This window comes from Nanorana parkeri, unplaced genomic scaffold, assembly GCF_000935625.1.
Source record: "Nanorana parkeri isolate BGI_ZX_2015 unplaced genomic scaffold, ASM93562v1 scaffold25, whole genome shotgun sequence".
NCBI lineage: Eukaryota > Metazoa > Chordata > Amphibia > Anura > Dicroglossidae > Nanorana > Nanorana parkeri.
The window spans coordinates 1,775,959-1,801,004 of record NW_017306293.1 but is presented as its reverse complement, the minus strand read 5'-3'; the positions used below and the strand labels follow the sequence as shown (position 1 = coordinate 1,801,004).

At 42.8% G+C, this 25,046-nt stretch overlaps 1 protein-coding gene and 1 long non-coding RNA gene across 2 annotated transcripts in view; both read left to right on the top strand.

Annotated features, from left to right (window-relative positions):
• The window catches only part of PLCB3 (phospholipase C beta 3), a 144,221-nt gene that overhangs the window by 33,441 nt on the left and 85,734 nt on the right, over positions 1-25,046 (top strand). The gene's annotated exons all lie outside the window — the stretch shown is intronic.
• Positions 22,023-25,046, top strand: part of LOC108794475 — an 18,191-nt gene continuing 15,167 nt past the window's right edge. The window contains exons 1-2 of the long non-coding RNA XR_001941713.1: positions 22,023-22,034; positions 23,202-23,204. This is a non-coding gene — a long non-coding RNA (uncharacterized LOC108794475). The remainder of the gene's footprint in view (positions 22,035-23,201; positions 23,205-25,046) is intronic.

Sequence of the window (25,046 nt, the reverse complement as noted above, 5' to 3'; positions counted from 1 at the left end):
ATAGCAGCTTCCAAAACACTGACACTATGGCTGCTCTGCCCCCCCCCCCTTTTTTTCATTTTTATAAAAAGCCCCCTCATTGGCCTTCTAAGGCTGCTGGCATAGCTCATAGGCCATGCAGTGCAATATGGAACCCATGGTGCACTGCCAGGGAACCTAAACCTCATCCCTAGTGTTTAAGACTTGTTGCCATTAAAGGTGTTAAGTCAATCATGCATGAGAAGCAACGTAGCAGTCAATATCTAATTTTTCCATTACTCTTTAGGATGAAATGGGAGTTGAGGAGAGGTCATATGATCCATTAAAAGCAGCAGTTGATAAGAAAGCATATAAACAATACAATGTATGACTGCCCTATGCACTCTAATTGCCAAAGATTTGCAATTGGACTGCAATTTGATTACATCACATTTTCGCTAAAATTTGTAAATCTGCAAAAAGTAGTCTCTCTATAAATGATGCTTCTCTTGTTTTCAGCATTTTTGTGCAATGGTGCAGTTTGACAGTCTGCAATAAAACTAGTTATTCGTCCCACGTGTATAATCCTGTTATGAAGTGCTATCCAAGAGCATCACGCATATCATAGAACTCTGTGTTTTATAAACAAATATTGCTAGATGTTGTACTGTTTATAGATTACAGAAAATTAAAGGACATAACTGAAAGCTCAGTTTCCCCTGCTTCACTCTCCCAGAGCTCCTGCTCTGTGTTTGCTTTCGAAATTAGAAGGCTGAAAGGCTGCTAAGTCGCTATTTTGAAAGGGAAGCAGGGTGAGCTGATAAGAGAATGACTTTCTGCTCTGCATTTTGAGGATGAATTGCTCTATAGCGCTGGCAACTATAGAGGTCATTAAGGGCTTGTTTTAGCCTCATTTAATGTTTAAAAAAAAAAAACTTGAATGTCTATATCCTGGTTCCAGGTTCACTTTAAAAGACTAGTCGCTCACCAAAAAGTAAGTTATAGTTCCAGAGATTAAATCTTTTCAGGGACTCTAGCAGTTTAAGTAGGGTATACATGTTTAGAATTTTGAATGAACCAAATCGATTTTGGAACATTTGTTCGACTTTCTAATCATTGGTGGGGTCAAATTTGATGATCGATTTCAACCACAGTGATGAAAAAATTTGAAGGACCATGTTAGAATTTAATTCGATCGAGATAAATTTTCTAACAGTGAATGTGGTTTTCATTCGGGAAACTCCATTCATTCCAAAATCAAATGTTAAATCAAATGAAATTTCAAACAACAATCGCTAAGTCTCTGATGGCATTATCGAACGTTCCCGAAGGGATTTATCGTATGAACTTTCACTTGAAAATAGGGTGTGTTAAAAATAAAAGGAGTTACAAAAATGGCAAAAAAACAATGGGGAAGGTCCAGGATGTAGTCGATGCCAAGCCAGAGGTCAGATACTAAAACGTTGGCAACGTTTTCCATCGTCGATTTTAATCGACTTAATCGAATAATTGTTGGAGAGCAGAATGAATGGAAACAAAAGCCGGAGTCAGGAACCAGGTGATCAATCAGCCAGAGCCAGGGTCATACACAGAGAACAGGAACAACAGCATAGCACTTGGTGGATCAGGACACACGCAAGGGCGGAGACCGAATGTACAAGCTGAAGGTTAAATAGTGAACTGGTGTATGCATCATCACTCTGAAACAGGAATTTGTCAGATGGTTTGCCAGTAGTTGCAGAATAATTACGTTTGCAGGTTTGGTCATAAGAGGGCGCCAAAGAGAAACAACAGTGTCAAATATACTGCAAAATAAGCCATGCATAGCTGATTGGAGGAAGAAGGGTAAGTAACCCTGACATATGGGGCCTGTATCCATGGTCTTTTGTTCACTTTTTGCATTCCCATAAATGATTCCATTTATATAAGCCCAAAAAAACATTGACACAGGCCCTAATATGCTTTTATGTTGTCCTGTATTTGTGCTGGGAGGATGCACCTTCAAAAACAAGTCAGTTATGACAGCTCCCATTTGATTTTCCTAAAGGGTCCCTTGCGAAAGGTGGTTGTACCCTTTATAATGGCTGGTGCAGATGTGCTGTTCTAGAGGTCAAGAGTGAGTCACCCAAGACACCATTGTGACCCCCAGATGCAATAGAATATGTTAGCTGGCAATTTTTCAAGCATCTGCAGGAAACTGAAGTCAGTAATAGTTGGATTGACCTTTTTTAATTGCTCTGGCACATGTTTACTCACAGTTTAGGACATTTTAAATGAGCATCATACTTTCTTGATCTGTCAACCTGTGCATTGCTTTGGTGGCCTTGCATTTCTCTCAGGCTGCTGCAGAAGCTTACAAAAGACTTTGTTATTAGTTCTGAACAGAAGTCAACACTCTCTTGGCATAATTTAGAAAGTTGTATACATGATTTAAAGGCTGTAAAGTACACCAGCCAAAGATATTTGGCTTATATCCTACCTGGACCTTTACCAGACTCTAAGAGCGCTGTAATTGCAAGTAAATCAGTCTCTGAGCTGGGTACAAAACCACAATATACTGGCATATTTCTCAGGTTTCCATACCTTGCCAGAAACCACTAGTGATATCTCAATCAGACAAAATGGTAAGCCGTTGACCAGGTCACTCAACTATTTATGGATCATGGTTGTACCATGTTCTTATTTGCAGGATAAACAATCTTTATTGGAGGTTTATAAACAGACAAAAACAAAATAATTTATGAAGATGGGTGTACATTTCTGTAGAAGTATGTTTATGTGACGAAGACTTTGTTCCAAGGTTCATTATTATTTGAGGTACTTAGATGTTTCATTTCTCTTCTGTCTTTTATACTACTGTACTGCCAAGTACGCAGAGGTGCCTGTGTAAATAAAAATGCACAGTGCAGAAAGAAAAGTGAATATCGAGTATCTTTTTGTTTATTATTTGAAGGATTAAAACATTTGTTCCTTTTTGTTCTTGTAGCCGGGTAAATACGCAACATTGCATATGAATGTTTGCAGCAAGCAGATAGGACTTGGGTTGATTTGTAAGGAAGCAGTCAACAAGCGAAGCAGGCTGTTCTGGGCTTTCTAATAAGAAAGTCCAGCATGTCTTTGAAAAGTGTTATCAAAGCACATTGAATTCAGTTTTATTTTTTAAATGGGTTTCATATGAATAAAGGGAAATGATTTCAAATATCGGTTTATAAACTTGTTAGGCCTTGTTCACACCAAGCGCAGAGCAGGAGCAGAGCAGTTACAGACTGGAGCAAAACTGCGTCCAATGTATTCCAATGGTATTTTTAGCTCCAGTTCACATCGCAGCGTTCAGTTCCAGAGCAGGTAAAAAAACTGCAGCAGGCCCTATTTTACCTGCTCTGGAAAGCATGCAAACGCATCAAAAAATGCATGCAAACGCCTGGAACACAGTGAAAGCCCATTTTAAACTTAAAAAAAAAAAAATTATTGCAGTTCAGAAACTCATGCAGATCTGCTCTGCATTTGGTGTGAACAAGGCCGTAACCTTCAGAAAATGTTAAATAACCTAGACCAAAAATGATTATGGTTTACTTTTAAAATGGACTTAAAATGAACAAATCGTTGACAACAGTACCTTGTAGAGAAAGTATAATTATATCTACCTGTCCAGTGGTCTGTTTTCTGAAATTATTCTCTGTAGCCGAGCTTCCGGGATCCTTTTATTTCACACCAGCTGAGTTGCTCCCAATGCACCAATAATACAATTTGACTTGTTTACAATTGGCATAGTTAAATGCAGTTGTGTGCACTGAATGGAATTTCGGCATGCAGTACTTTTTTTCAGCGCAGAGTGGTGCGACGTAGTCCACCACCTCGCATGGTAAGGCAGATAGAACTAAATGAAATGTCACTTTGTTACATTTCATGTCACTGTGGCTTCTTCTGCTGACCCCTACGTCACTACTCTATATTGCAATGACTAGGGGTCAGCAGAAGGAGTAGCAGCACAAAGTGTTGCATAGGATGCCAAATGCAGCTGTAATTTTGTTAACACCCTGACAGGACCACTTTAATAAACCAAAAAATATTATAGTTTTGATTCACTGCATTTGAATGCTATGTTCTGGCAGCCAGCATTTTTGATTAGGCTGACAGTAATCTGAAAAATAATACTACATTTGGGATTACCATTGCTGATAGAGTGCAAAGTAAAGTAGTTGAGGATCAGACCAGATATATGACTAAAACTGAGAGAATGCTTGCTATACCTTGCCTTTATTTTTTACTGCAATATGATCCCTTCTGAGAGATTAAACAGAAAGTTGATATTCTGATCCAAGAAGCACACAATTTAAATCATTGCATGGTTGTAGTCTGTTCTTGTTTCTATCAAAATGACTGGAATAAAAACGACGTGATTACATTTTTCTTGGCTGTAGACCTTTAAATCAAAACTCCATCATCAAACAAATATTAATCCAGGGCCCCACTTTTTTTTCACTGTGCATAAAATTTTAAAGGAGTTGTAAAGTCACAGCATATCCTGTTATATCATAAGCATTGTAATAGACATGCATACTAGAGTTGTTTTCCTTCTAGATTGATATGGGTTTTAGGAGGAGGGTAGAACCTTATTTATTTTAGTTTTTGACCAGAGATACCCTTTGACTTTCAGATACTATTTTAAATAATTTGTTTTGGTTTTATAAGTTCAGTCAAGTGATTGCTCCCTTTTTTTGCCTACTTTATGGTCAAGGAGCAGCTTGGTCATCACAGCATGCACCCGCACTGGTACCACAAGTCCCACAACGCAACATAAGCACCCTTGATGTGCCTCAAACAAAACTATGCTAGAGCAAGGAGTAATGCAGTATGGATGCCAGTCTTAGTTAGTGGGCATTACTAGTTGGGAAACTTAAAGCATAACTCCATGACTATGTACACCCACTGGTGCCATCAGCATTGTCGTTACATCACCCCTGTAGCTTGGAGGACTAAAGGAGGCCTTTAAATGGCAGTAAGAGTAGACAGAAAATGCTGTGAGATGCTTCCTGTCTCTCTCTCTGGAAATTCTGCTCCTGGTATTGGTGTGGAGAGGATCAGCGGCAGGGCAATAGAAAATAAAAGTAAGTGGGAGATCATTGCTGGAAGTCCCCTTACCAACTAGAAGCCTAGAAATTAGAGTGTCCCTTTATTGTTTAAAGGAGAACTATGGGGTTAAGGCTTTTCCCCATAGTTCTCCTTAGGGTAATGGGAGGACACAAATCAGCGTCCTCCCGTCACCCTAGGCTGTAGCTCGTGGTATACTGAGACACCGCAGCTGAAGCGGATCCCGACAATTGTGCCGGGATCCGCCCAGCTGCGTGACTGACAGCTGGCTCTGCCTATCTAGAGGCAGAGCCAGCTGTACCCGCCCCCTCCCCCGTCCATTCCGCCAGACAGCGCTGGCGGATCGGACCGGGGAGGGGGGAATCTAGCCCCTCCCCTGTCACGGCAGAGAGCCGTGACAGGATCGAGAGGTGAGCGAACCCGGTATGTGTTCGCTCACTTCCCGATCTACTAAGCCGACCTGTGACAATCTCATTGTCACAGGTCGGCTAGAACTATGAAGTGAGTGAAAAGCACTCACCTCATAGTTCTCCTTTAAACTAAAAATAAAGAGAACATAGTTCTTAGCATGAAGTTTAATTTATTTTTATGTTTTACTTTCCTAACAAGGGTTATTCATACTTGACTGAAATGAAGGAAAGCACACGTCTCATTCTAGTTCAAAGGAAATTGATTATGCTGACCTCACCATGTTCTGTGTTGGATGTTTCTTGCCTTTAGATAAGAGAAATAGTAAAGCTAGCAGTACAAGATGGATGATAACCTGTAAAGGGAGGCAGGTAAAGGGCCCTACATATTGGGTAACCATTGTTGCATCAAAGCAATTTCATTAGGCATAATTGGCAGCCTGTGTGTGGGCCATACTGTATGGAGGAACACATTCTAAAGGTACCCATCCATGGCGGCCCCCAATAGTTTGACAGCTTACATAAGAGTCTCCAGTGAGTTTTTTCTTTGTCCATAATGCACTATTAAGTGGTGGTCTTCGAAGGACAGTATTTGTAGCATGAGCATATTTCTACCTGAATAGTTAACTTAGCAATCTTTAGGTGATGTAGCTGCATTTGTTTTTCTTTTTCAGATTTGTTCCAATTCATTAATTTTTTCCAATTCATTCATTTTAACCTGGTAACCCTGTGAATAACACACTTTCTGTTCTAGGGTGACTACGTTCATTCCTCCACTGTATGTAAAAGGGTAACCATGATCGCCACCAATGCAAACATGTCTGCCTTGATTAATTTCCAGTACAATGGAGATGATGAGATTTGTAGCTTACAGAAGGAAGATCACATTGTTTTTGCTTCTAGTTCATCTCACAGGAAGTGTCAAGGACACCAATCCTAGCAAGGTGAACAGGTATTTTCTCTACTTGTTTAAAAATAGTCTTAACCTGAAAAACCAAACTAATGCAGCCATCACATCTAAGTACTGGTAAGCTCTCCTATATTCATTTTTGTTCTTGGGTTTAGTTATCTTTTAATTGGCAGACACTAAAAGGAATCGCCTAATGATGTTTCAACCTGCCAGCTCAAGTGCCCTAGCAGTTGCCTTTCATCTATTGTGATTATTTTGTGCCCATATATGTTAAAATTGCTGAACTACTGTTGGCTAAACTGACACACTGTGCTCTCCAGGGGCCCCTAAACCAGAAGTGCGGTTCATCAGATACTGGTATATCTTTTCATTTTTATTCCATGCGCTTTAATGTATGCAGGTATTTATTGCCTTTCAAAAAGGCACAGTACTCCCTTCTGCCCATGTCTTTGTCTTCCTTTAACCCAAAGAAAGCCAGCACCATCTTTGACCAGGCATCATCCATGGTCAGCAATTAATTCCTGGTGTAAATTCCCTAGATGCCATAATCCATGTAAACCCTTCTGCCTGTACTTGAAGCTTTTATAATCTGAGTTTGAGGGCTTGTTCTAACCAAAAGCGGTGATTGGTGTCACCGCACACACACTGTGCTGCTATATATGGACCTGACTGAAGTGTACACTTTGTACAGTCAAAAAGAAGTTGGAAATAAAAGCAAACAGATTTATGCCCTGCTATGGAAAAGCACTTTTCACTCTTATAGCACTTTATTGTTGTTTATAGAATTCCATAGTGCCGTATATTACTTTATATTCATGGGATCAGAAGTATACAGTACTTGTGCTCGCAGGCAGCTTGGAACGTGAATGTTATTTTAGCAGGTTTTAAGATTTGTGCACTGAAACAGAGCATAGTCCCACCCACCAGGCCCATCACACCATGCTAACCCACCCCTTAAAACAGAGCTTTTTATTGGACGGACTAGTAAGTCTAGACTAGGAGCCCTTAAAGGAGAACTATGAGGTGATTGCTTTTCACTCGCTTCATAGCTCTAGCCAACCTGTGGCAATGAGACTGTCACTCAGTAGATCGGGAAGTGAACGAACACATACCGGCGTTCGCTCACCTCTCGATCCTGTCACAGCTCTCTCCCCACTCCGATCCTCCAGCGCTGAATGGCGGAACGGACTGGGGAGGGTACAGCTGGCTCTGCCTCTAGATAGGCAGAACCAGCTGTCACTCGCGCGGCTGGGCGGATCCAGACATAATTCTCGGCATCCGCTACAGCTGCGGTGTCTCAGCTACTGCTCACGGTATACTGCGGCGTCTCAGTATACCGCGAGCTGTAGCTGCCGGCATACTGAGCTTAGGGTGACGGGAGGATGCTAGTTTGTGTCCTCCCGTTACCCTAAGGGGAACTATGGGGAAAAGCCTTAACGCCATCGTTCTCTTTTAAATATTTTTTCTCTTGCACACCTTGCGACTTGTGTGACAGAGTAATTGGGGGGAAAAGAGACTGAGCAAATGCTTTCTTCTTGTTTGCAGCAGACTGATGCCTTCATTATACCAGGCTGCTACAAGATCCTGAAGATCCTTATAAGTATAAAATAGTAGTAAAGCCTGCACTTTTTGCCATAAATACACTGGTGCAGAGCTGTTGAGCAGCAGACAATAAATACTTGTTGAAGAAGAGGTTCAGAAACACATAACATTGGAATCTTTACCACCGCAGCCTCTGGGTGGGGATTGCTTCCCCAAACTTCTGGCTGGGGGTGCCCTCACTCCTTGAAAGCCCCCCTCCCCTGAGGATTGTATTCCATGTGCCACCGTGCATGCACACCCAGTCTAGCTTGCCCCAGCTGTCTGTGCATGTCGGTAGTGAGCACAAACGGGTGTCTCTATAGGACGCCACAAGAGAATGGAGCCACCTGCAAACGGGAAGGTGGGGGCAGCGATCATGGGACAAGCAGCATGCAATGCAAGTGGTGACCCCTGCAACAGAAAGGGATTAAAAAAATAAGGTTTAATATCACTTCAATGCTGGCACAGGCTTCAAGTTGGATTGCTGGCTCACTTGTTTCCGCCTAATATCTAAGACACTGTCTTATCGCTATAGAGGAAGCATTGGCTTATGCGGCTCTGCTCCCTCCGCTGCCGCCTCACTTCCTCCGGCTTATGCTGGTTTAGCTGAATCTCTCCCACTTCTCCTGCGGCTCTTCAAGTTCCCCTGATGTCACCACCGGCCACAACTAGGTTTTCTTTTCGGGGTAGGTCTTATTTTCGGGAAACATGGTAGTACAGTGTGTGTCACAGAGTAAATGATGGTGAGGCTGACGTGCTAGAGCTCTGAGGTGTAGCTAATGCTTGCGTACATTGCTTTATGTTGTTTGGGGACTCTTTGAGCGCACAGGGGAGGATTTGAATACAAAAGGCCGGTACAGTATATGCAGGCACCTTGTGGTTTAAAGTATTTAGAAATTATAACTGGGTACTGCTCACCTGTTTCTGAAAACACTGTATGCCTGTCTGTTATGCTGACCCTGTGGCTTCAACCTATTTTTAATCACGAACGAATAAATACACAGCTCAGGAAAGTGAAGAAAAGCCTGACTTTCTTATCTGTTTACTGGTTAGTGACTAAAAGTTTTTGAAGAAAGAGGGTCAGAGTGAGAGGTCAGCCATGGCAATATCCATGTTTAGTTCATAATGGGAGGGTAATGTGTGACCTTTAACATTCCGAGGGGGGCACTTTTCAGCACAAAAAATGGGCTGAAAAACTCGGCTTATACTCGTATATACGGTAGTTTATTTCATGTATTTATATAGCACCAACAATTTACACAGTGCTTTACATACAGAAATGTCACATTAGTCCCTGCCCTCAAGGAGCTTACAATCTAAGGTGCCTATTGCACATGCATACAGGGCCAATTCAGACAGCGACCAATTAACCTTCCAGCATGTCTTTGGAGTGTGGGAGGAGACTGATGTACTTGGAGGAAACCCATGCAAGCAAAGGGAGAACATGCTAAGTTGTGGAAGGTTTTAGTAGAGAAGAACCATCAGTCTTTGTGTCACAGCAACCAATCCGATTTTCACTGTGCAGTGGGAGAAATGAATAAAAAAATTGGAGTAGCTGCTTTGTAAGCAACACAGACTATCGGAGACCATCCATCCCTCAGGCACGTCCATAAATGAAGCTCACTGAATTATATTCTTGGTGGCATTGGATTAGCTAAGAGATAAGAGACCTTGTAATGTGACCGTGTCCTTTGGGTTGTTCTGTGTGAACAAGGTCTAACTGGAATTCTAGTGCAGGGTGAGGTTCAGCAGAAGCTGACAGCGTGACTGACTGTTGTTGCCCTTGGCCTTTAAAGTGTATTTCCACGTTTGCAGTAAAATTTAAGAAAACCCCTCCATATGTTCGCTATATGTTCCTATTCACACAGCATACTGAAAAAAAAACTTTTAACAATAATGTCTTACCTTTTTAGATGTTTTGTTAAATCAGGCAAGATGGCTGATTCTGGGTTTTTCGGAGCCCTTTCACAGTGGTCTGTCCCAAAAGAAAGTCTTGGGACCGAAATTTGAGGATTGTGTTTATCCAATATGCTTCATTAACATACAATAGACAAGCCACCTCTCCATGGACAAGACCCCTCACAGCCCCTCCTAACATTTTAAAGAGATAGAAGGAAGACATTTTTTAAAAAAACCTTACCCAAGTAAAAGCTATTTAACCCCTACATGACTGAGCTTGTTTTCAGTTTCTGTTCGTAAATGACTGACACACTTTTTACATTTTTGCTGTGTGATTCGTCCAGTCGGACAGATAGGGCTATATAAAAACATAAAGAAAACACTTTTTTCACAAGTTTTTATACTTTTTTTGTAGAATTTTTTATAATAATTACAGTATAAAAAATATATTTATATATAATTTTTATGTTCTTAATTTTTTTTTACACTTTATTTTATTTTTTTTACCACTTTTTTTTGCCAGTTTATATCAAGCAGTCACTATGACTGCTTGATAAATTAACTTTTTTAATTTTCGGTTATTATTAGGCTGCTCCAAACTTAGGAACAGCTAATAATAACCTTAGAGACTGATCCTGGCAGCATGTCAGAATCAGATCTCACTAAGGCCCCATTCACACTAAGCAACATACTTTACAAGCAGATCCGCGCAGCCGGGATAGCGCGACTGTTCGGGGCGACGATCCAGCGACGATAGCGTGACCGTCACCGGCGGGCTGCATTCAAAAATAGAAAAATTGCGCGGGTAAGGGGTCCTGATGAAGCGACAGCAACGGGCGACATGGAGCTGTACATGAGAATCAGCGGTTACCAGCATTACAGAGCCGCAAATAACTGGTAACGTACAATGTACGTGGCCAGTCGTTTAGGCACTTCGTGGCGGGACGTACAGTGTACGTCTCCCATCACGAAGGGGTTAAACTGCTAGAAGCATTTTAGTTTAGCTTATGCTATGTGAATGAAGTAACAAATATGCCAATTTGGCTGCAAAAGAGGAAATACACATTAAACTTAAGCTGGCTATACAGATGTAGAATTTCATTTATAAAGTCATTTTGGGAACATTGATTTAACGTGCTAATGGTTAATGATGTCAATTGGCCAATCCTCTTACTGTAGTAATGAAAGAAAACAAAGGAGCAGGATTGACATTTTTTTCTTGAATGAAGATCTATTGAAAGAAGCTCCATTTATTCCAAGTTCGAAAGTCCAACGAAATTTCGAATGACATTTGTCAAGTCTCTGCCATTAGCAAATGTTTCTGATGTGATTTTTCGTATGAACACTCCTACACAAATCTACCAGCGTATGGCCGGCTTTACGGTGTATTTCTGCTTCTGCAGATGTTTTTGAGAACACCCACTATATGTACGTATACGTACACAGCATACCTGGGGTGAAAAAATATTTCTCGTCTTTCTATTTGATTTTTTGAAGCAGATTTATTCATAGGACTGCAAGCTATTCCGATCAATTTCAAAGCACAATTAGAAGGAGAAACTGAGGGACAACCCAAAGCTGGTCGTACACAGATTGTTTTTTCTTATTCAGCCCCACAGGCTAAACAGGAAACAGCTTTTAACCCCCCCCTCCCCCCGTTATTGTATTCTGACAGCAGCCGGTGTGCCTCTGTCAGAATGCTTGAACAGGGACTTCAGCTGATTTGGCTGCATTTACTGTTTGGCTGAGACACTTCAAACTGACAAAAAGCAATGAAAAAAAGACCAAAGGGGTCCTGAGGGGCCCCTCACACTACTCAGATTTCAGCAGGATTCGGCCAAAATTCAATCCGTGTATGGACAGCCCTGGTCCTACTTTATTGTATTATGTGGTTTTTAAATCTTCAGGCTGCATTCTCGCCTCTTGTGTTTTGCATGCAGTGACGTTGCAGTGTTGTGTGTGCTTTACTATTCTTCCCTATTAAATGTGTTCTGTCTCTTAGCCCATCCAACCCAAATTTAAGAATAAACCTGTCATGAGAGAAACCTCTTTGCCTGAAAATGCTAGTTGCCTGGCTGTTAAGCTGAGCCTGCATAAGTATGAAGTTAAAAGAGAACTATGGGGTAAGTGTTTTTCCCCATAGTTCTCTTTAGGGTCACGGGAGGACATATACTGACCACCTCCTGTGCCCAAAGCTCAGTATATCAGCTATTGCCCGTGATATACTGAGAGTGCCGCAGCCGGGACGAATCCACAAACACAAACTAGCGTCCTCCCGTCACCCTAGGCTCAGTATACCGCGAGCTACAGCTCTCGGTATACTGAGACGCCACAGTATACCGCGAGCAGTAGCTGAGACATCGCAGCTGTAGCGGATGCCGACAATTATGCCTGGGTCCACCCAGCTGCGTGAGTGACAGCTGGCTCTGCCTATCTAGAGGCAGAGCCATGTGTGCCCACCCCCTCCCTCGCCCGTTCCTCCACTCAGCGCTGGAGGATTAGAGAAGGGGGGGGGGGATCTTTGTGGGGATCGGTGACTGACGGTCACTGTTCTCTGCAGGGAGATGATCAGCGACGGTATGCGTCTGCTCACTTCCTGATCAATAGAGCCGACCTGTGACAGTTTCTTTGTCACAGGTCGGCTCTAACTATGAGGATGAGTGGGGACAAACACGCCTCATAGTTCTCCTTTAAGGACTTCTCACCTTTCTGATTCTACAGTACATACTTGTTCTGGATCAGTAGCTCAGAATGTGCTGAAGCGAAAAGTACCAGCATAACAACCGGGCGGCTCACATTATCAGATGCTTACAGTTAAAACATGATCCTGTAAAACACTGTAGTAACTGGAGCTACTACAGTACATTACAGCTATTATTTTCAGATCCTGTACAGCGGCAGAGCTGAGCGACTTCCCCTCCGTTGTGAAAACACAAAGGGTTGCTTGGTCAGCTCAGCGGCCATTCGGCCCCTTGTCCAATCGGAGAACACCTTGTATTTATTGATCAAAATACTAGACTTTTCGCTCAATGCCCTCTGTGCTGAATGAGCGGCCCAGAGGGAAAGTCGTTCAGCACAGCGACTGTCCAGAACCCGGAAGATCGCTGTAAAGCCCTGTAGTAGCTCCAGTTACTACAGCGTTTTACAGGATCTCCATGGGACGACCAGGTATAAAAGATATATAGGTACATTGGGCCAAAATGGACCTATGTAGGTATATTTAAATATTGATATCAGTTCAGCTTTAAATATGATTAAATTGTATTGTAAAGTAAAAGTATATATTTTTTTATGTATCTAACAACTGCATTTTTCTAACCCATCTGAATTCGGTGGGGAAACAGACCAAAACTCTGACCTACTTATCAAGCACACAGGAAGTTGATTATTACGAATGTTGAAGTTCTTGATGCGTTAACATATGTCTGATTTTATTTTTATGCTGTTAAGTCCAATCCGCATTTTAAGTTTGTCATATGCATCCTCCCTCTTTATTGGTGTCTTCATTCCTGAATGTTTGGATTTTAGAGGGCTGTAATGAGTGTTAAAGGCTGCTTTTGTTTTGGCCGACGTTTATATTGAGCTCGTTGTAGCGACTCTTCATTTTACAGATACTAGAAAATGCTGTTGCTGGAGATAAATGACGAGGAAATAATGTCAAGTCAAAGATAAGATCCCCTGTCTCATTGTTTGACTTTCTGCTGGTCCATAGTGACTGCATAGTGTTGATAAGGAAACATACTGAGTAATTTATATTGGATGTTATTTCTAGTGATTCATCTGAGATGTGAACGTTTCTTTTTTCTCATTTACATCCGAGATAGGTAATTCATCATATACCACTTGGTGTAAAGCTAGTCATACGCCTTTTGATTTCTCTGGTCCCAACAAACCTGATGACAGCTCTGACCTTTTATTATAATAATACTTAACACTAGTATGCATGGTAACGCACACTAGGTGCCTTCTGCAATAGTGTTCATTAATCGCACGATATCTTGCGATTAAAGCGATGCTAAGGTGTGAACAGGCCCTAACTCAGGCTCTCCTTTGGCTGTGGCCTTTGCTCATACTTTTTTTTTTTTCTTGGGTTTCCTTCTGGGTTACAATACATGGTTTCACAATAGGCATGAGGGAGCCAAAAATAGAACATCTTAAAGGAGAACTATGAGGTGAGTGCTTTTCACTCACCTCATAGTACTAGCCGACCTGTGACAATTAAACTGTCACAGGTCGGCTCAGTAGATTGGGAGGTGAGCGAACACATACCGGCGTTCGCTCACTTCTCGATCTTGTCACGGCAGAGAGCTGTGGCAGGGGAGGGACTGGATTCCCCCCTCCCCGCTCCGATCCGCCAGCGCTGACTGGCAGAACGGACGGGGGAGGGGGTGGGCCCAGCTGCCTCTGCCTCTAGATAGGCAGAGCCAGCTGTCACTCACGCAGCTGGGCGGATCCAGACATAATTGTCGGGATCCGTTTCAGCTGCGGCGTCGCAGTATACTGCGAGCTGTAGCTCGCGGTATACTGCAGCTCGCGGTATACTGAGCTTAGGGTGACGGGAGGACGCTAGTTTGTGTCCTCCCGTTACCCTTAGGAGAACTATGGGGAAAAGCCCTAACCCCATCGTTCTCCTTTAACCCAAGAGAGCTAAAAGGACTTAAAGATACAAAAGTGAGAATTTAAAGGCAGTTCCATGTTGGTGTACTACAAGGTGTTGATTGTTTGTTTCACTTTTGCATTTTTATAACCAAAAAAACATTTACGACACGACATCCAAACAAACCTGCATGTCGTAGCTGTTCGCCCCTGGGGCATAGAATCTAATGTGGGAAGTGTGTTTCCGTCTTCTGGTAATTTTGTGTATCCAGTTCCATATTCCAACATTTACAAGTCATCTTTGTAGATGTAATATCCATTCTGGGGAACCAAACCAGTTCCTTGCAGGGCATTTTATTGCCAGAGGAAGATTAGAGCGCACAGAATGAACATTAGGTCCGACACCCCTTCCCCCTCAAACAGTAATCTCACCATTCAGATGTTTGGGTTTTTCAGGCCTTTACAGACTCAGGGCTCTATTGTTGTTGTGATACTGTAAGTGCCAAAATGTCTCTAACTAGCAGGTTGTCCAGGACTTGTAGTTCAATAAAAGCAGGAAAATCAAAGCTTGAAGGATGCGGCTTTATTCAGTAAAACAGGTCAAATTGTAGTTATTTGTTTAAAGAAGGACTCCAGGCAGTTAAATTATGTAATTGCAGCACTGCAGAAATAAGGCACGCCCTGCCACTGCGCCCAATAATGGCTGTGATCTGGATTGTTATTGGATGGCTTGGATCACAGCCACAATTTATAGAGCCAATCCAAGCAGCTCTGTGATCACTTTGATGACCAATCACTAATGTAAACACTATAGTGTTTACAAGTGAGAGCCATCCCTGTCCTCTCACAATGGAGGAAGTGAGGATTTGTGAATGAGGATTTATGAAAGAAGGAGATCAGTAGCAACAGATGATTCAGGGTGAGGGGTTGCTATTTTATTGTGGGATTACATTTTTAACCCTTTCTCTCTCCCTGTCTGTACATCTCATCTACATTTGGTTTCTGTGAGACCTGTATATTAACCCCTTTACCTCCTCCCTCTGTGTATGACCCATACATTAATGACGTTCTATATCTAGTGCATAATTACCAATCTCCAAGTTTTCACACCATTCTGGCATTTTAATTTTTTTTATATGTTGTTTTATAACAGAAAGTAAGAGAAACATTTTTGTTTTCAACATTTTTGCCCCCCCCCCCTTTTTTGTTATATACTAAAAAAACCCTTGTGGTTATTAAATATCACCAAAAAAATATTCGTCTTAAAAAATGATAAATTCATTTTTAGTAAAACTATCAGAGCCTTTAAAACTGAAAAATAGCCTAGTAATAAAGGAGTATTACAGGCTGTCACTCAAATGTTTAAATAAAACTATTACTAAGTTTATTTTCATGTGTGGAAAATTACTTGAGGATAAATGTAACTAGCAAGAAAAAATCCTTGATAAAAAGTAAGATTTTCACATTCTTTGGTGATCCCAATCTCTTGTTATGTTTTTATTTTGCCTTTTGTTGCATATTTTGTACTAAATCCAACCCTTTCAATGAAACATAACATTAAAGCTGCCAATAACAGGTCCACCTGCAAAAGTAAATACTCACCTTTTTGTTGTACACCACTCTGATGAAGAGAAATTGAACACTACTGGGGGTTATTCACTAAAGAGCCGAAGGATCCAGCCGTAGCATCGGCTGATTCTTCGGCTCTCTTCGGCTGCCTCTGCCCTTCGGTTCAGTCGAATGTATGGGCTATTCACAATAGCCTGTACACCAGCCGAGCGGCTCAGCCGAGGCGAAAAGCATATGCTTCGGCTCGACTTTGCCGAAGTGACAGCCAAAGCGCGGAGAAAGGTCGTCCGAAGCCGACCGATCTCCACGCTGACATCTGGGCGTGGAGCTGGAGCTGACAGCTGACAGCTGGGCGGAGCCAGCCGTGATCTCACGGCTCGCTCCAAGCAGTTGTAATGACAAATGACCTGGGGACTCTGACCTGTCATTAAACAATAACAACTGGGCGGAGCCATTCGGCTATTCAGTTACTGCCATTCGGCCCCCAGCAGAATATGGGTGAACAGCAGCGAGTGAGCTGCCGGAACTTCGGCTCAGCCAATCCAGATGTTGGATCAGCTGAGCCAAAGTCCATCTGCACTTCGGCTCAGCCGTACAAGCCAGAAGTGAATAGCCGGACAGCATGCGGCTCACTTCACTTCGGCAGGGTTATTCACTCGGCTGCCTTTGGCAGCTTAGTGAATAACCCCCTACTGTGTCCTGTAGTCAGTGGTGTACCTCCACCCTCCTCCCCCATACATTAAATTATTTTCAGTAGTAATTATGAAATGACATGTCTGGGGTGAGAATAAAGCTGGCTGATGGAAGGTGGACAGCAGCTGTTGTAAATATAGTTGCGACTTTATGCAAAGATACAGAATTTAGCATTCCAATCCACCCAACATGCAAGGAGCTCAGAGATGCTCTCCTGCATAGTTATCAACCCGTTAAAATAGTTGGGATAAACCCCTTTTAAAGGATAAAGAAAAGTGCTTCACCTCCTGCCATATGCCTGTAGCTATAGCCAATAAAGTGGGCTTTGCTTTATGGTGTATGGCTTGTAGCGTGGTAGAAAAATAAGCCCCATCATTGGTGGCAGTGATTCTAACCCCCAGCATTGGTGTAAGTGGCCACAATAATGTCTCCTTCATTGGTGAGCAGTGGAAGTATTGTAATAATAACCTCCTCCAGCAATGGTGGTCAGTGGCAGACTGTAGTAATAATCCCCAGCATTGGTGGTCGGTGACAGGCTGTAATCATAACCCCCCAGCATTGGTGGTCATTAGCAGGCTGTAATAAGAACTTCCCAGCATTGGTTGCCTGTGCCAGGCTTTAATAATAACCCCCCAGCATTGGTGGTCAGTGGCAGACTGTAGTAATAATCCCCAGCATTGGTGGTCAGTGGCAGGCTGTAATAATAACCCCAGCTCTCTCCATGGTCTTTGGAAAGTGGCAGTCTCGAGTTGCAATAGACCCCCCCAACATTGGTGTTCAGTTTATTAAATTTTCTGATCACATACTCTGCGCTTCTACTTCTATCCCAGTTGTCCAGGACTATACTTCCACTGTCGGACAGAGATCACCCCTACAGACATTTCCAACTTCTTTCAATGCCAGGCGCTGGAACCCAGAGAGCGTTTCATCACCCGGCACACCACTGCCACTTTGCAAGTTGCCGAGGGCACACCAGGGCACCCTTTAGGCCCTTGGTTCTCAACTGGTGTGTCGTGACCCAAAAGTGGGTCGCGGCCCTGTGTTCAGTGGGTCACTGCATGCCTTCCACTTTTCTAGGTGAGTGGCTAATCAGCCTCCCCCTAGCCCAGCACTTTCAGTTCTCACGCCAAGCAGCCATTCAAAATATGTTGTCCGGCGCCAAGGGTCAGAGATGGGGCTATGGCTGCGAGGGAGCTCCATCCATCCAATGTGAATTTTTTACAACTCACTCACGTGTCCTCTAGAGGTGCCTGGACCGGAGTGACATCACATTCTGGCTCCCGGCACCTCTCCAGAGCTGTATAAGCAATGCAAATATGGATGGAGCTCCGTCACAGCACAGCAGCCTGCACTGGACCCCAGGCTGAGAATCCACTCCAGTTCTCGTAAGATAGAGATACTGGGTGCAGCTTGAAAAAAAGAAAAAAATAATAATTTTCGTGTGTGAAATTGTGGTTGTGTGTCTGTCAGTGTTTTTGAGGGCCCGTTCACACTAGTACAGTGCGTTATTCGCACAGTGTCATGCGATTAACGCACTGTACCACGCAAAATCTCACCTACTGCGAATTCTGGTGTGGGAGGTATTGCATTGCAATTCATTTGAATGGCACCCCAAACGCACCACCAACCTACAGTTAGATTTTCCCCACCGTAACGTGCTGTACCGCAATGCTGTGCGTTCCTGTGCAGTGCGACTTGGGTCATGACCAAGGTCAAATGTAGGTCCTGAGGTTACACAGGTTGAGAACCACTGCTGTAGGCGGTGGTACCTGTTGTGCACTCCGCTGAATAATACCACTGCCTGTAGTAATGTGTGGTTGGCTGGAGGCACCACCAATAGCAGTAGTGGGACCAGCAGAATTACACTTCAGGAAGTATTGGTTTCTGAAAAAGCTTCAGTCAGCTATTTCTCTTCATCCTCATTGGATGGTGCAGGAGAGGTGAGTATTTGCAATCTTCTCTCTTTAAATGTATGTCAAAACAGAGGTAACCCCACTGGTTTCCACAGTGCAGAAACCAGGGTAACCTATGTACCTAATTATGGTCAGCAGAAGAGTGTTAAGCATAGTTATCACCTTGTTGCTAGCAAGCACAGCGTCCACTTCCACAACATTCACAAGCACTGAGGAGAATTCACAGACTGGTGCTAAGAATCTAGTTTTCCAGCTCAGCCTTTTGGTTGGAGCTTTTCAGACAATTCAGGAGGAAGAATTAAACCCTATCACATTAAACATTTATTTCCTGGCATAGCTGTATATAAATAAGGCAAAGTAACACTTGTACAGATGAACAGCTGTGTGCTCTTTTTACCATCCGACAAATTGTATATAGAAAAATGTATATTCAACACGTATTTAGACACCATATTTCAAAAAATAACTATATTGCAGCCTACCAGTCCTTAGATGTGGTGGCCACATTCGTTTTCATTTTTCAGGGTAAAAACATTTTCAGCAAATACAAAAAAATGCCTTTTGATGTTACCAGAGATACAGTGTCCTTGTCACTTGCTGTGAGATTAAACCTTCATCTTTCTCCTGTAATCTACTAGTCCCATCAGTCCACCATGTAATGGAGAGTAACAAAGGCACGTATGTTTAGAAGTTCAGACTGGGTGGCAACCATGACTACTGTCATTGGTGCAGTGGGAAAAAAACAAACAAACGTATAGAGACATAGGGGACAGGAAGCGTATTATTCCAGAATTACCAGGAAATAAGAACATTAATGCAGCCACCACATCTAAGAACTGGTAAGCTGCAATATATTATATTTTTGTTTTTGGATATCCTTTAAAGTGTATGTAAACCCTATCAATTAATAATGTTTTGCTTTTAGGCCTGGACCACACCTAGGCATTTTTGAACAGTACAAAAAGCGCTTTTAAACGCCCGACACAAGAAATCCCATAATTTTCAATTCATGCTGAAACCACGCATACAAACGCACAAAATCCATGCCGCCTTGGTGTGAACCAGGCCTTAGGGCTTGTTCACACCAATTACAGTGCGTTCCACTGTTAGCTGCTGGAATGTGATGTATCACATACTAAACTCCCCCCTTCGTTTCGGTCCAGTGTGATCGCAAAAAATAGTGTATGCAAATTTTTTTTGGCAATCGCACTGGACTGGAACGCAGGCCAGTTGTGACATACATTCTGGTTGTGCCATACTGTTGTGGTTGTGCCACACTGTTGTGCCATACATTCTGGTGCACGGCGATCGCACTGTGGGCGGGGTGCCTTGAATGCACCGCCCCCTCCCGCCTCAGAATGCAGCGGGAGTTTAGTAGGCGATACACTGCGTTCCTGCAGCTAACCGCACTGGACGGCACTGTAATTGGTGTGAATAAGCTCTAAGTCTGCAAAATATACCACTGAAAGTGTTTTGTTATACCTGTTTGATAAGTGCAAAACATACCCTGAACAAATTTGCCAAACATCTTATCAAGTGATAAATTCCTGTGCTTATGGAGATGAGGAACGGACAGGAGATGAGGAGAGGTCTGTGTGTAATTCATCAGAAATTAAGTAGACAGGGCTGACACCACATGCTTAGGAATTCAGAACTGTGTTCTCAAGTGAAACAGGAAGGTAGGAGCACACTAGATTTCCTGCATATCAACAGTTCTTTTTCTGCACTTGCAACATCTTTAAAGAGAGAACACATTGGGAAATGTGCATGTGTTCCACAAATGTACTAAATATTGATTTATTTTGTTTTGCCTTGACATATGCTTTAAGGATACCATTATAAATGAATGCAAAATATCTATATACTTCTGTGTGTGTTTGTATATATGTGTGTATATATGTGTGTATATAGACGTGTGTGTGTGTGTGTGTGTGTGTGTGTGTGTATAAACTCTTCGCCCTTTTGTGAATATACCCCCCAGACTGTCTGCTCCCCAGGCTCCAGAGCACTGGCTGTTTGCCTCACCTGCACTAAACTGCCATTGAGGAAATGTGTAAAATGTGGGGCTTACTAGAGGTTCCGGAAGGTGTAAGGGCTTGTTCACACAAAATCCGGACCACATCTGCATGAGTTTCTGCACATGCAGTGCAGTGTGTTTTGCTGCGTTTACGCCACTTTCCGGGCCGTTTCTAAAAAAAATATAATTTTTTTTATTTTTTAGCCTTAAAATATGCATTTGCATATGTTTTAGTGCGTTCCAGAGCAGAAAAAATAGTGCATGCTGCAGTTTTTCCATATGCTCTGGAGCTGAACGCTGTGGTGTGAACTAGAGCCCAAAATACCATTGGAATACATTGGATGCATTTTTGATGCGCTCTGTAACTGCTCTGCACTGCATCTGCTCCGCACTTTGTATGAACAAACCCTAAGAGAGGTATCTGGGCGACGCATAAACCCCCGGACAGGACCTGCTACACTGTATACAGAGTTTGCACAGGAGTCATCAATGGCATAGTTCTCTTTTAAGCACTTCATCCTGAGGCAGTCTCCACTTTAATCTGACTCAGTAAAGTCTTCTATCTTCAAGGAGGAAAAGCTGATAAAATGACACATACTGGATAATAGGAGATGTCAACCTGTCTGCCTAAAGTAAAGAATGATATGTTCTTTTAAATTTCACCTATCTTAAAGGAGAAAATATTTAGGCCACTAGTATTCGTCACTGTACAGGTTTCCTTCACATTAAATGTGCAAAGTGACACAAATTATCATAAAATAATAGGTTCCTAAGGTTGCAGATGGCATCTTCATGTATGCTACTACCCCCTTTGTACTGCACAAGTCTGACAGAAGTTCTTTTGAGAACATCAGCTTTCTAAAAGTTGGTGATGCATAGACTTTGGCATCCTACCACCAGACCATCCTAAGAACACTTGCTTCTACCGTAATAATGAGTCGCTCAGGCTTTCAGCTTGGTCTGTGGGGGGGCATGTTTACTCACCACATGCCCCAAACTTGTTTTGTTTTTTAGATGCTCCAGCAGTTATGGGAAGTGGGTGATGATGACCCTTTGAAACCAAATCTAAAACCCCTTGAACCACATTTCCTGTCCCTATGGCCAAATCAACTTCCTCTTCGGCCTCAAGTCACTTTATATTGCTACAATTGCCCTCACCTCTAGACCCGTATAGCAGCCTACTGCTGCCCTAGCCACTTTTAATTCTCAGTACAGTTACAACAGCCCCCTTCAACCCTAGCCACATTGACTATCATTCCACATCTGACCGCACAATGTACTGCTCAGCAAGGAGCAGAGCTTTATTAATGAAATTGCCCATTAAGTGTAATCAGATTGTAAAAGATAACATTCTTTCATTGAATATTGTTTTTACATCAAGCCATCATATCATTTCATATGTTTAAAAAATAATAATATTTTAGCGTTTCCCGATTGTACTATTATACAGACGAATACACTAGTGTATTGGGTCTTTCTACCGCCATTGTAAATGTCACCAAGAATAGCATTGGCAGGCCATTAAGATAGTTCATTAATTGTAAAGTGGACTGTAAACAAGCACATAGTTGTTATAATTGAAGTTCCTATTAACCACTTGTGAGGAGGGGTGGGACTCATCCTGCCTCTTACAGCCAAGTTTCACTTTGTTGCTCCGTAGACATATTTTTCCCAGATATGTGGTACTTTGGGACTTCATTTTATAATTCCCATATGTTTACTGGCAAGTTTTTTTTTGTTTGTTTGGTTTTTTTTTAGAACAAAACACTGCTTCTCGTGCAGCCAGAAAATCATTTTCTGAAAAAAGCCTGTTGAGGATAGAAATATGTGAGCAGCCATAGCTTGCTTGTTTTTCAAAAGCAGACTCCAAGACCATCCTAATCCTTTATTAAGTATAGTAGGGAGAGAGAAGACTGCCAAATATATGGTTAACTGTTCACCATATGTTTGGCATGCTACTGTCTTCTATACTGTACTGTTTTCAGGACTTCTTTTCAGGCCGAAATCCTAGAGCACTGTCTCTGATCAACATAACATTAGCAAGCAAAAGTCCAAAATCAGAATCCCTTTTTGGACTAGGTATTGACGTTCCACCAACATACAGTATATCTCCTCTTAACGTCCTCTTAATACTCCTAATTCTGGCTTCCCTACAGGTATGGGCATGTCGGGTGCCCCAACCTTCTACTGGCTGCATTTTTGTTTCAGGGCAGTGACCGCTTGGGTAAAAAAGCCAAGATCACTGCGGTGGAGCTTGCAACTTCAGAAACAAGTCAGCTATGGCAACTCTGTCATTTGTATCCTACAAGACTCTCTTTAGAAAAAAAGGTTTACCTCTTCATGACAATTTTAACACTGGGTGGTGGTTACATAGTTACATAGTTACATAGTATTTGAGGTTGAATAAAGACATTAGTCCATCAAGTCCAACCTATAGGATCTCATTCTAGGAGTACCTGTACGCCTGTATATTACCTGTACCCCTGTATATTACGGTCCCTTAAGAAATCGTCCAAAAGTTTCTTGAACAATTCCACATTATTTGCTGAAATCACTGTCTGTGGCAGTGAGTTCCAGACCCTAACTGATCTTACTGTGAAGAACCCCCTTTGCCCCTTGTGCTGGAATTTTTTCCCCACCAATTTTAGGTGGTGGCCTCTAGTTTTTGTAATGGAGTTAATTTTAAACAGTTTATCGCTAATGTTGCTACCACCATTGAACATGGAAATCATATCCCCCCTTAATCTCCTCACCTCCAATGTGAACATGTTTAAATTTAATGGCCTTGTCTCGTAGCTCTGGTCCTCCATACCCCTAATTAGTTTGGTTGCCCTCCGCTGGACTTTTTCCAACTCAAGGACATCTTTTCTTAGTACTGGTGACCAGAACTGGACCGCGTACTCCCAGATGAGGTCGAACCAATGATCTATAAAGTGGCAACATTATAGACTTGTCCCTGCAATACATCCCCTTTTTAATACAGGACAAAACCCTGCTAGCTTTGTTTACAGCAGCCTGGCACTGCAAGCTACCTTTCAGTTTGTGGTCTACAATGACCCCCAAAATCCTTCTCCATTTCTGACATCCCCAGCGGCATACCCATAATTGTATAATATTCTATTATGGTGATATAATAGAATATTTTTAGATGAGATCATTTTTAATTAGGATGTCACTGAAAGGAAATATGCACCTTTTGCAGTGATATCGTATGAAAAGTACCATATTTTTCGCTCCATAAGACACACTTTTTTCCCCCCCAAAAGGCGGGCACAAATGTCTGTGCGTCTTATGGAGCGAATATTCCCCCCAGGTCTCGACAATCTCCTGCGCCAGCAGCCCTGCCGCCTCAGCTGTCACACACACACCACACTCCTCCAGCGGCGCCCGATGATGTGTGTGTGTGTGTGTGAGCTGAGTCAGGGGGGCTGACAGTGTACCAGCGTTATTTACCTCTTCCATAATGCCGCTGCCCGTGCTGCCGTTGTCTAACTTCTGTGTCTGACCGGCTTCTCACCTTACAGTGTCATGCCACATGACAGGGAAAAGGAGGAGTCTCAGTATGCAGAAGTTAGACACAGACAACATGTGCAGCGGCATTGGGGAAGAGGTAAATAACACTTGTACACTGTCAGCCCCGCCGCCTCAGCTCTCACACATCTCCCACTCATACCATGGTCAGGTGCGTCTTATTGAGCGAAACATATATTTGATCAAATAAAAAATGGATTATAGTTAAAAGAATTGTAATGTTGCTGAATAGGGTTTGCAAATTAGCTCCAACTGCATCATTTATCCTAATATAGGTGAAATGTAAATTTAGGCTTAGACGCAGCTTAACAATCTGTCCCACATGTGACAAAGGACCCCCCCACAAGTTCTCATAATTAATATTACCTACCACACACACAGATATCATGCAAGCGCTAACACGCATTTAAAGGAGAACATTTGAGGGGAGTGCTTTTCACTCACCTCATATTTCTAGCCGACCTGTGACAATGAGACTGTCGGGCTTAGTAGATCGGGAGGTGAGCGAACACATACCGGCGTTCGCTCACCTCTGTATCCTGTCACGGCTCTCTGCCGTGACAGGGGAGGGGCTGGATTCCCCCCTCCCCGCTCCGATCCGCCAGCGCTGACTGGCGGAACGGGTGGGGGAGGGGCGGGTACAGCTGGCTCTCCCTCTAGATAGGCAGAGCCTGCTGTCAGTCACGCAGCTGGGCGAATCTAGACATAATTGTTGGGATCCGATTCAGCTGCGGCGTCTCAGTATACCGCGAGCTACAGATACTGAGCCTAGGGTGACGGGAGGACGCTAGTTTGTGTCCTCCCGTTACCCTAAGGAGAACTATGGGGAAAGCCTTAACCCCATAGTTCTCCTTTAAGCAGGACAGCTTCTTTTCATTGAT